Below are 12,192 nucleotides of genomic sequence, written 5' to 3'. Positions count from 1 at the left end.
AGCGACAGTCATTGAAGCAACGCTTATTAAGTTTGTATAACGTTCCTCTTTACCCAAGCTGGGGTGTCTGTGCTGAGCTATGGAGGTGCGGTGCAGCGTGTTTCTCGGCTGCTTTATCTTGCAACTGTGGCTTTGGACCTTTTGGACAGACGGCAGATTTACTTGGCGTTGTTGGCATCTTTTACTATTTAACTCAAATATTTCACTATAAACTATTTGTTTTGTTCCAGCTCACCTACTATCAAACACCTACTATTTAGCGGAAACATTGGCCCAGGGATGGGTCGATCACTTTGACTCAGTTGAGATTCATTTGTCAGTACCGTCTTAGCCGAGCAAAATTTGAAGGTTATATATGGGATGTTCGAAAACATCTTTATTCTACTTCCATAAATGGTTTAATAGCATGACAATTTAATTATTTTCGTGTTAAAATTTTAAAAATGAGGATGAAATGCTAATTTACATTAAAAACACTAAAAAACTGCTGTTCGGTTTTGATTCAAACTTCGAACATTTTCATGATCGACATTCAAAGCTCGAATATTTCAGTCTCAGACATCGAACACTTGTATTTCTTTGAAAAGTATTCATGTTTTTAGTGTCATTCAACTTAAATAGGGTCTTTTTCTAATTCCCGTCGTAATAAGGAAAGCCATTCTAATTTTAATCATTTGCTGGATGGATTTAGTGAATACTCAAAAAGTTCTTGTACTGATTTGACTAAAACACACTTACCTTCCGATCCGTGAACTTTAAAATCACTGAAAAGCGACTATTAAAGCATATTATTGAAATTACGCAACTGACTTTATTGCTAAAATTTGTCGTACCGTTTTAATATCCGTCCAACAAAATTTTTCATCGTCCGAACTAAAAATCACAACAATGTTTACGAAGCTAACGCGCAGGTATTTGTGTAGGACGGCATGACAAATGTTATTCTACAAAATTTCTGCAGGTCAGGCAAGTTTTTCTGGCTGTAGAATAACGACAATGCCTTGCGTGAGTTATTTTCATTTATGAATGACGGAAATTAAAACGATTAGTCGACATTGTCTTCTTCGTCGCACGAAAAAACGTAGGAAATTTGGCTGGTAGGACTTCTTTAATGATAAAAAGCATTTAAATAGATCTCAGCTCACTTTGATTGATTGCGTATGATAGGCAACTAACTAAAATATTAGGGAATAACTAGTTTTGCATTGTGTGTCATAAAAATGCGGATATTTTTAATAATTTGTGTTGGATAGGACGGGAATAGGCAATTACGACGATGTAGCAACATACCCTAAGTGAAATTTTATCCTTTTTCAAGGCACTGTCTTTTTAAATCCACCTAATAGTATGATTTAAATTTTTCACACAATAATTAGTTTCAATCCGTACTTCTGTAGTCAATTGCTGATATTTTCAAACTCTATGTACCACATCTAAGGCAAGTTAACATTGTACAGCTTTACAATGTAGATAATTCATTTTCCCGAAGGAAAACCCGGATATTTTTCGTGGGTGTTCGAAGTTTGAATCACACCTCAAAATGTAGTTCAAACTTCGAACACTTTTTATTTACCTAATATCTTTGAAATAATGCATGAAATATTGTATTTTAACTATGCTTCAGTACATGTATATATCTTGCACTTACCTAATAATCGCGAAGTACGAAGGTAAATGTTCTAAACTTGGTAAAATAATGCAAACGAAAAAACAGCTAATTTTGCACGAAACGCTAAGAGTATGCGAACGAAGTTAAAATCTGAGTTCTCACTTTTTTCCAGCGCCTGATGATTTCTTACAAGGAGTCCTACAGTTCAATGTCATAACTCACCGGATAGAGGACATTCTAACGAACACGGTGGTGTACAATAAACATAATATTTTATCAAATTAGCGATACTAACGAGCATTTTATTCTGAAGTGTTCGAAGTTTGAGACTGTTCTAAGTTTGAATCAGAACGGTACTTTAAAATTCAGGAACATTAGTAGAGCCAGAAATCACAGCAACTGAAATAATTGATGGGTCCCAAATTTATGCATGCACAAACATCTGTGGCATTAAATGCATTTTGAGGCAGCTCTGACAATAGACCATTTCAAGAGCAACATTTCAAATAGGCCGAAGTCAAAACTGACAGTTTCGAGAAAATCGATGTTGAAACTTGAGCATCATTTTTAAACTCCTTATTTAATATAAACAGTGTTGCTTAGAATTGAATATCACATTATGATGCAAAAACATAATAGTTTAATGTGTAATGCAACAACTAGCAGAAAAAACATTTATTTACTTTGTAATTTGCAAAAATATGCGTTTGGCCGTTGTCGGAGATCATTCGGTAATACGACTTTTTCATAAGGCAGATTTGATTATCAATTGTTGATGGGGCCTTTGACATGAGGCTTTTATTTACTGTCAGTGGTGATATGATTTTGGTGTTGGGCCGGTTTTTAGACAGCGTTTCGCGTTTGGCCTTTTTTTATCACGTTGTTTTGAAGCGCAATGGCTAGAAAAGGTTAAAAATTCGTAACTGGGACACCGATCAGCTTTATTATTTCTACTAGAAAAGTTGGGGTTTAATTTCACCGGCAAATCTGCCACCGTTGAACAGGTTTGTGAAGCGTAATGTGTTACCCGTGAGGTGCGGCAGTCGCTATTGGTAGTGTGAAGCAGCAGCAGTTCATTCATTTAGCATTTCTAACTCACCACAGCGTGCAAGTGCATCACGCCTTGGCAGTTCAGCGATAGTAAATGTCTCGGGCGCGCAACTAACGAACTTTGTCCGGTTCCTCCACAGGTGATATATATACAGCGAAATAGCTTTTTTCGTGTAAGCCGAAAAGTAACTTAAATTTTTGTTGCCGCGCAGGCTTAAGTTCTAAACATGTCGTGTCTGTGAATGACCGTGTTATTTATGCAGGTAGCATCGTAGTTTTTTTCGGTCGTCCGTCGAGTCTCTCGCGTACGGCGGGGATCATCTTCGCAGCAGCAACTGCAGAACTGGCTGTTTCTAAAATATTTAATTTGCACTGTTGACAATTGATTACCAGCGGAAATTCAAAAATTGTGTATTTATTACTTACTAAACGTACTTAACCGGAGATGGCCAGTGATTATTCGCCACTATGCGTTGAAATCTCACAACAAAAATAGGGCCGAATGCAAAACAAAACACAAACTGCGTATAGGCTTTTTCATACAGAAGGGCCGAAGCACAAAATGAAAACTTTGTTGCCAGTTTTCACATAAGGCTTTTTCAAATTTGCTTTTTAAGATTCATAAAGTTTTCAAATCGCTATGATGTTTGGTATTATTATAGATACTTAAAAATGCTTTAAATATAACCAAAAAACCAGTTTTTTTATATTTTGCACTTGGGCCCTATTGAAATGTTGCTCTTGATTTTATATGACAGGTGACAAGGTAACGTGCTGATATTGATATTGCTCTTTCCCGTGCTGGTACTTTGACAATCCACAGATGACCCCACGGGAAAGTTATGATATCAATATCAGCAATGTTACCAAACGAAAATGTTTTCAAAATATGGTTAATGACGTCGGATCCATTGATTTCAACTTTAAGAAGACTAACAGTAAAAAATTATTGCGGTTGTTACCAGCAGCATACAAAATTTTGCAAAAATCCCAGAACGAAAATAATTCTGCAACAGATAGCGAAACAGACGTGGACGAGATCCTATGAAATTATTATGAACATGTACGAATAATAGAACCCTGATAACTTACTAAAACCGGCATATATGTATGTACAGAAGAGTGTCCCAAAATAGCACTATGTCAGAAAACCCGGAGGCTCACCCTCAAATGATAGCTTAGGGTGTCACAACAAAACTTTTATATGACGTCAACATTGGTTGCCGCGACTTAGGGGTCGCACATTTGAGTCTTATGAAAAAATGGCATTTTTCAGAAGTAAATTCAAAAAAATAGTTTTAGAAATGTTATAATCAGGCTTGACATACACTTTTCGCTTCGATTTAGCTCTTTTGATTACTGCACCTTAGCGAAGCAGAATTTGAAAAAGTGGTGTATGAGGCATTTGTAGAGCTGGTAATTATCTATAATATTGCTGAAGAAAGTAAAGCTTTATCTTTAGTATTTACGCCGCTGTAGGGCTGCAATGCCGTTGATAGCAAAAAGAGCGCTCTTTTTGCTACCAACGGGGTAGCAGCCTTATAGCGTCATAAATACAAAAGATAGAGCAATGCTTACTTCAACAACATTGCAGACAACTTATAATAGATGAAACAAGGTACTTAACTATTTTTTTCACAATCATTGGGAACTGATACATTCATAAAAAGGTTATGGTGGCATGTCTGAAGTCATATTTGGTTACAAAAATTTATTGAATTCGGGAAAAATTTAAAATTTTCGAAATTTCATTTAAATAAACGTCAAAACAGGGTCTCGAACAGTATCTCAGAGCAACGTAGCTATACTGTATAGATGGGAAATTTTATGACGAACAACTTTGCCGAGGAAAGTAAGGACGTATCTTTAAATCTCGCTGACATATTTACCGTTTTCTGAAGGCGGAACAAAACACATTTCTGTAATTTTTAAATTTCAGCAGTTTCATGTGAAAGAGGTTAATGAGAAAACTTGAACTATTTACTCTAAACGTCACATACGTTTTTGATAAGAGGAAACATGCACCTTCCAAAGAATTTGGCACCATTTAGGCGCATGAATCACTTTTAAAAAGAGTTTGAAAAATCGTATCTTCTGAAACTAGGTTTGCTCCATAATGAAGCCTAAGCGTGAGCTTTTGAAAATTGAGTTTTAAACATGAAAAAATAAATACTGAAAAAAATTCACTATGTTCTAAAGTCAGGAGGAAATGTAAAATTAAAATATACAGGAAATGGTAACCTCGATTTCTTTTTTGGAAAAATAGTTATGAATTGATGCATTTTGAGACTTTTTCTGAAATGGTGCAACATTTATCAAAAGATTTTGTAGAACAACCACTTTTATGAATATTTTGTAACCTAAGAGTATTATTATATTTCTTATTATTATTCTTATATTTTTCGTTATACATATATGTAATTTGAATTTGAAGAGCAACTTCGTATGTGCTTGACAAACGTGTTCAAAATAATAATTAGCTTCTAAATGCAGCCGTATTTAAGGTATTAAAAAAAAAGTTTAATATATTTTTTATTTTTTTTTATTTTAAATGTGCCCTTTTCATATGTTATCCGTGCTATATTACCTTGTTAGCAACTAGAATAAATATTACCTTTCAATTTGTCTGAATACACCTTCCTGATTCTATTCATCTACTGGTAGTACAAAAAGGGTCAAAACAGATTTCAGTGTTTATTTTTTCAGGTTTCAAAAATCAATTTTCTACAACTCACACTTAGGCATCATTTTGGAGCAACCCTAGTTTCGGGAGATACGCTTTTTCAAACATAGTACCTATTAAAATAAATACGCCCTTTTTTAAATTGATTCTTGAGCCTAAATGGTGCTAAATTCTGAGGAAGGTGGATATTTCTTCCTATCAAACACCTAGGTAACGTTTAGAATAAATACTTCAAGTTTTCTCATTTACCTTTTTCACGTGAAACTACTAAACTTTGAAAATTGCGAAAATATGTTTGGTCCCGCTTTCAGAAAAACGTGAATACCTCAGCGAGATTTGAATATACATCCATACTTTCTTCGGCAAAGTTGTTCGTCATAAAATTTCCCATCTATACAGTATACGTAAGTTCCTCTGAGATATTGTTCGATACCTTGTTTTGACGTTTTTGCCAAATTTAATAAATTTTTGTAGCCAAATATAACTCCAGACATGCCACCATAACCTTGAATGTATCAGATCCCAATGATTGTGAAAAAATAGTTAAGTACCTTTTATAACCTACTTTATTATTTCTAAAAATATTTTTCTGAATTTACTCCTGAAAAATGCCATTTTTTGATAAAACTCAAATGTGTGACCCTTAAATCGCGGCAATGTACAGGGTACAGGGGTTAGACAAAATGTTCGGGACAGGCAAAATTTTGATGAAATTGAAACGGCCATAACTTCCATAAAATTTGACATTTTTAGATGAAACCAATTGCATTCAACGGGGAAATTTTTCTAGTTTTTCTAAAATATTTCAAGATTCGCAATAGTCAGCGGACAACGGAGATATTCCGGGTTATCTGGGGATATGTCAAAAATTGATTTTTTTCATCCCTTGTATCTTTTTTTGTCATGGAAATTTATTCATATTCATATTTTATCCCGAAACTAGACTTCATTTCCAGTCGATTGGTCGAAAAAGAACGAAAATCCGACGAGATACAGCCAAGTTACGGCCATTTTCGTAAAATCACCACTAGTAACTTCTATTGCTCTGAGCAGTTTAGGACATGACGCAAACCTTGTCAATATGAGCATCAAAAGTTAAGGTTTTATGAGCCATTGATACTGGAAGCATTTCCAGGTCCACAGCGTGCCATGGCAACCCTGTAGCAGGTTCTAGGTACCCCGGCGGAAGGGGTCGTTTCAGGGAATATTCCAAATCATGACAATATGGGTGTCAAACTTCAGAATTTTCAACCCTCGTAAATTTTTGAAGTTTAACATCCATATTGGAATGGTTTTGGTCATGTTTTAAAATTGGCATAAAGGTAAGACATTACTGACAATATTTCCAGAACTGATTTCACTAAAATGGCAATATCTCGGTTGTTTCTCGTCGGATTTCCGTTCTTTTTCGACCAATCGACTGGAAATGAAATCTAGTTTTGGGATAAAATATGAAAATTAATAAATTTTCATGACAGAAAAAGATACAGGCGATTAAAAAAATCAGTTTTTGATATACCGCCGGACAACCCGGAATACCTCCGGTGTCCGCTGACTATTGCAAATTTTTGAAGTATTTTTGTAAATACTAGGAAAATTTCCCCGTCAAATGCAATTCGTTTCATTTAAAAATGTTCAATTTAGTAAAAATTATGGCCGTTTGAATTTCATCAAAATTTTGCCTGTCCCGATCATTTTGTCTAACCCCTGTAATTCATAATTGAAATAACCAAAATGCAAATTGATGAAGGGACGGTAAGGGAAAGTAATGAAGAAGGATTTTTTCGGGAATGAAGGGGAAGGGTGGAAAGGAAGGGGGGGGGGGTAATAGGTAGCTATGGTTAACAAGTTGTCGTTGTGACTCCTATCTTTTGTCCAATGCTGGAAGGTGCATGGGTCGAACCAAGCTGTAATCAGAAATTATAACCGGATTTGAACCCACAACACCTGCCAGGGCGTGTCGCTCACTGGTACCCGTGTACCTTTGAACCACAGAGGCGCTGGACAAAAGAAGTCTGCACAACCCCCCTTATTAACCATAGCGCGACATGGGTTGTTCTATTTTTAAACACACAAATTGTGCCTCTTCCTACACCTACTGTAGAAACCACCGACCGAGAAGTTTTAGTCTAACGTCTTTTTACTTTCAGGACGACACTATGCAGGCCCTTACGACTTGCAAGGTACTGCGTGTGACGCTGTTCGTCCGAAAGCGTGTTAGTTCGCGTTTCTCAGCGCGGTTCTTCGGAGAAAGGCTCCGTTCCTATGAAAATTGACCAAACTCGTGACTTTAGTCATGACCTTGAAATGCGGTCAGGCATATATTAATATTTATTTTGAAACGATGATTCTACAATTGATGAAGGGACGGTAAGGGAAAGTAATGAAGAAGGATTTTTTCATGAATGAAGGGGAAGGGTGGAAAGGAACGGGGGGGGGGGTTCGACCCACCCCCCTTCCAGCATTGGACAAAAGATAGGAGTCACAACGGCAACTTGTTAACCATAGCTACCTATTACCCCCCCCCCCCCTTCCTTTCCACCCTTCCCCTTCATTCCCGAAAAAATCCTTCTTCATTACTTTCCCTTACCGTCCCTTCATCAATTGTAGAATCATCGTTTCAAAATAAATATTAATATATGCCTGACCGCATTTCAAGGTCGTCATGACTAGTCACGAGTTTGGTCAATTTTCATAGGAACGGAGCCTTTCTCCGAAGAACCGCGCTGAGAAACGCGGACTAACACGCTTTCGGACGAACAGCGTCACACGCAGTACCTTGCAAGTCGTAAGGGCCTGCATAGTGTCGTCGTCCTGAAAGTAAAAAGACGTTAGACTAAAACTTCTCGGTCGGTGGTTTCTACAGTAGGTGTAGGAAGAGGCACAATTTGTGTGTCTAAAAATAGAACAACCTATGTCGCGCTATGGTTAATAAGGGGGGTTGTGCAGACTTCTTTTGTCCAGCGCCTCTGTGGTTCAAAGGTACACGGGTACCAGTGAGCGACACGCCCTGGCAGGTGTTGTGGGTTCAAATCCGGTTATAATCTCTGATTACAGCTTGGTTCGACCCATGCATCTTCCAGCATTGGACAAAAGATAGGAGTCACAACGACAACTTGTTAACCATAGCTACCTATTACCCCCCCCCCCCCTTCCTTTCCACCCTTCCCCTTCATTCCCGAAAAAATCCTTCTTCATTACTTTCCCTTACCGTCCCTTCATCAATTGTAGAATCATCGTTTCAAAATAAATATTACACTTATACTACATTCTATGGCGGTTCAAGCGATGCTAAGTTTAGCTGCCAGTAGGTGCCTATTTACTGTAGTGTCATTTTCCTTCTCAGTAATTAGAGTTAGAGTGCATACATTTCCTTCCGACTATATTTTGTTCAGTGCATGAAAATTCCGTTTCGTCTGTTCCGCAACACTTCCGAACTGACACTTCTGTAACTTCTGTACGAACCACCAACGCAAGCGGACGCAAAAATAAAAAGTTAAACCGTTAAACCGCGTGTTTTTCATTATTACACCTCAGAAGTGGGATTCGACGGTTGCTGCCTTTTGGATTACAGTGGTATTTCGGCGAGACTATGGATACGCGCATGACGAAGGAGGAACTGCTCGAGTGGCTGGAAGCCCGCGAAATTGAAGTACCGGCGTCAGCAACAGTCCGGCATCTGCGTGCCATATATAGCAGCCACCCGGAAAACCAAACAGCGAATGATGAAGAGGAGGTGGAAGAGGACGACGTGGGAATCGAGAATATTCAGAGTGGAGCCAACGAAAAGGAGGCTGCGCTGGATGAGGAAATCCGAATCCTACAGAAGAGAAGACAGATTGCCGATTTGCGGCGTGAACTTGCCGGTATCGAGTTGTCTACCCGAACACCAGACTTTCAGGACGTGAAGTGTCTCGTTCCATCGTTTGCTGGCAGCGATTTGTACGTTCCCGAGAGATGGCTGAACGACTTTGAACGTGCTTGCGATTCTGTTGGAGGAGGAGAGCAGACTTTCGGCTTAGGTGCATACGGAGATTAATGGAGCCAGGCACAGAGGCTGAATGGTTTTTGCGTGTGGATCGATCCACCACATACGCTGAGTTCCGTGAAAATTTTGTACAAAATTTTGGCCACTCGTTCACGGTGGCAGAAATCATTGACAAGCTGCGGAAGACCACATTCACGGCTTGTAAGACGTCAGTGATGGGTTATATTTTGAAGATGCAGGAAATTGCTTCGCGCGCTGATATTGACGAGGCGCAAACTGTACAAATGATCGTCGATGGCTTCCATGATCGATCCGCTGATATTTCCGTTCTCTATCCGGCTAAAAATATACAGCAATTGAAACAATTGGCTCGGCGGTATGCGCAGCTACGAGAAATACGTTCCGGTTCCGTCCGTTCCGCACCATCCGCTTCAGTTTCAGGAAGCAGCAAAGTTAAGAACAAGGATAATTCCAGTTCCGAATTACGATGCTATAATTGTTCCGGTAAAGGGCACATTTCCGCTCGCTGTTCAGAGCCTCGTCGGCAGCCAGGATCGTGTTTCCGCTGTGGTTCCGGTGAACACATCATCAGAAATTGTCCCAAACCCCCACCGCGTAATAAGGATGAGGTGGCGCTGGTCGATGAGTTCCGTCGGGGCAAATCAGCTGAAGACCCGAAGGTTCAACCGAGTGCAGCTCTTTCCGAATTGAACATGGTAAGTGTTGCTTTTCTATCTCAAACAAAAGTGCATACAAGAAGTAGTTTTCTCTCTATTTTTGATACGGGCAGTCCAATCAATCTGATTAAACGGTCAGTTGTTCCCAGCGAGCTCATTTCCGCTGAGGAGAAGTTTTTCGGTTTCCGTAGCATAGGAGGCTTTCCGTTGTGCACCTATGCTGTTATTCCGGTCCGCATAACGTTTGAAGGTCATTCCGAGCGGCTGAAGGTTTATGTCGTCCCAGATCATTTTACGAATTATCTAGATACAGAGAACATTCCGGAGAAACAACACTCTTACGAAATGAGGCTTAAACTGACTTCCGATATACCTATCAGTTACGGTCCTCGACGGCTTTCGTATGCCGATAAAGTTGAAGTAGACAACATCGTTGAAGGTTTGCTATCTGCTGGGGTGATACGACCTGGTAGTTCACCGTATTCATTTCCGATTGTATTGCGGACGAAGAAATCTGGTGAGCGACGCATGTGCATTGATTATCGGTCTTTAAATAAGATTACGGTTCGTGATAGCTATCCGATTCCCCTTATCGACGATTGTTTGGAGCGAGTCGAAGGGAAGAAATATTTTACGGTCTTAGACTTGAAGAACGGGTTTCATCAAGTAAATGTAGCTCCTGATTCTATCCCGTTTACCGCTTTTGTGACTCCTGGTGGACAATACGAATACGTCAAAATGCCTTTTGGACTACGAAATGCCCCAGCAGTATTCCTGCGGTTCATTAATATGGTCTTAGAACCATTTATTAAGAAAGGTTCCATTGTAGTGTACATGGATGATGTTACGTTAGCTACCGACACGTTAGACGAACATCTTGATCTTTTGAGACGCGTCCTTCATAGGTTGGCCGAGTTCCGCCTGGAAATTAGAATAAAGAAATGTCAATTCTGTTTCACAGAGATCGAACTTTTGGGATTTACAGTTAGCAGTAAAGGTATAAGGCCAAATAATTCGCATCTGGAAGCCATTAAAAGTATGCCATTTCCGTCAAATGCCAAGCAAATGACTAAATGTCTTGGATTATTCTCATACTTCCGGCGCTTTGTTCCGTCTTTTTCTTCTATTTCATTGCCGCTACGAAACTCCGTGAAACCTGGTACGAAGTTTGAATTTGATGTAAATTGCAAACACGCGTTTGCTTCTTTACGTGATAAGCTAGTTTCCGCCCCAGTCTTGGCCTTATACAACCCATTACGTGAAACTGAGTTACACTCCGATGCTAGTTCTGAAGGTTTTGGCGGAATATTATTACAGAAACAAGATGACGGTAAGCTGCATCCGATAGCTTATTTCTCGAAACGAACTACTGCTGCTGAGTCACGTTATCACAGTTTTGAGTTGGAGACGCTAGCCATTATCTATTCCCTGCGCAAGTTCCGAATCTATTTGGAGGGTATTCCGTTTCGAATCATCACGGATTGTAATTCTCTTGCCATGACACTTAATCGGAAAAGTGCCAATGCTAGGATTGCTCGGTGGGCATTAGAGTTAGAAAATTACCATTACTCTATCCAACACCGGAGTGGAAAACTTATGAATCATGTTGACGCATTGAGCCGTTTACCCTCCAATCCTGATCGGGTCGTTTCCGCTATTAATCCAGACGATATTGACTTTCAATTGCAATTGGCTCAAGGATGTGACGGAACGGCTCTAAAGTTACGAGAACGGCTGGAGAAGGGATTGGTAAAGAATTATGTTTTGGATGATGGATTAGTTTATCGTGTGTCACCGGATGGGAAGCTTCTGTTTTATGTTCCTAGTGAAATGGAAAGCCATATTATACGCAATATTCACGAGAAGCTATGCCATATGGGTATTACGAAGACCCTAGATCAGTTGCGAATGCATTATTGGTTCCCAAAAATGAAAGACAAGGTTGAAAATTATGTTAAGAACTGTGTCCGTTGTATTATGTATTCCGATTCAAATTCCGATATCGGTCGTGCCTTACATAGTATTCCGAAGAAACCAATTCCGTTTGACACCATTCACGTTGATCATTTCGGACCTCTTCCGTCAATTATATCTAAGAGGAAACACATTCTGGTCGTTATTGATGCTTTTACGAAGTTCGTTAAGTTATATGCTGTTAATTCTACGAGTACGAAAGAAGTATGTG

The 12,192-nt window shown here is 39.1% G+C and overlaps 1 protein-coding gene across 1 annotated transcript in view; it reads right to left on the bottom strand.

Moving 5' to 3' along the window:
* The window catches only part of LOC128743811 (serine-rich adhesin for platelets-like), a 202,740-nt gene that overhangs the window by 44,933 nt on the left and 145,615 nt on the right, over positions 1-12,192 (bottom strand). The gene's annotated exons all lie outside the window — the stretch shown is intronic.

The sequence above is a fragment of the Sabethes cyaneus genome, chromosome 3 (assembly GCF_943734655.1).
Source record: "Sabethes cyaneus chromosome 3, idSabCyanKW18_F2, whole genome shotgun sequence".
Lineage (NCBI taxonomy): Eukaryota > Metazoa > Arthropoda > Insecta > Diptera > Culicidae > Sabethes > Sabethes cyaneus.
The sequence above is the reverse complement of the archived record's forward strand: the minus strand, read 5'-3'. Positions and strand labels throughout refer to the sequence as shown.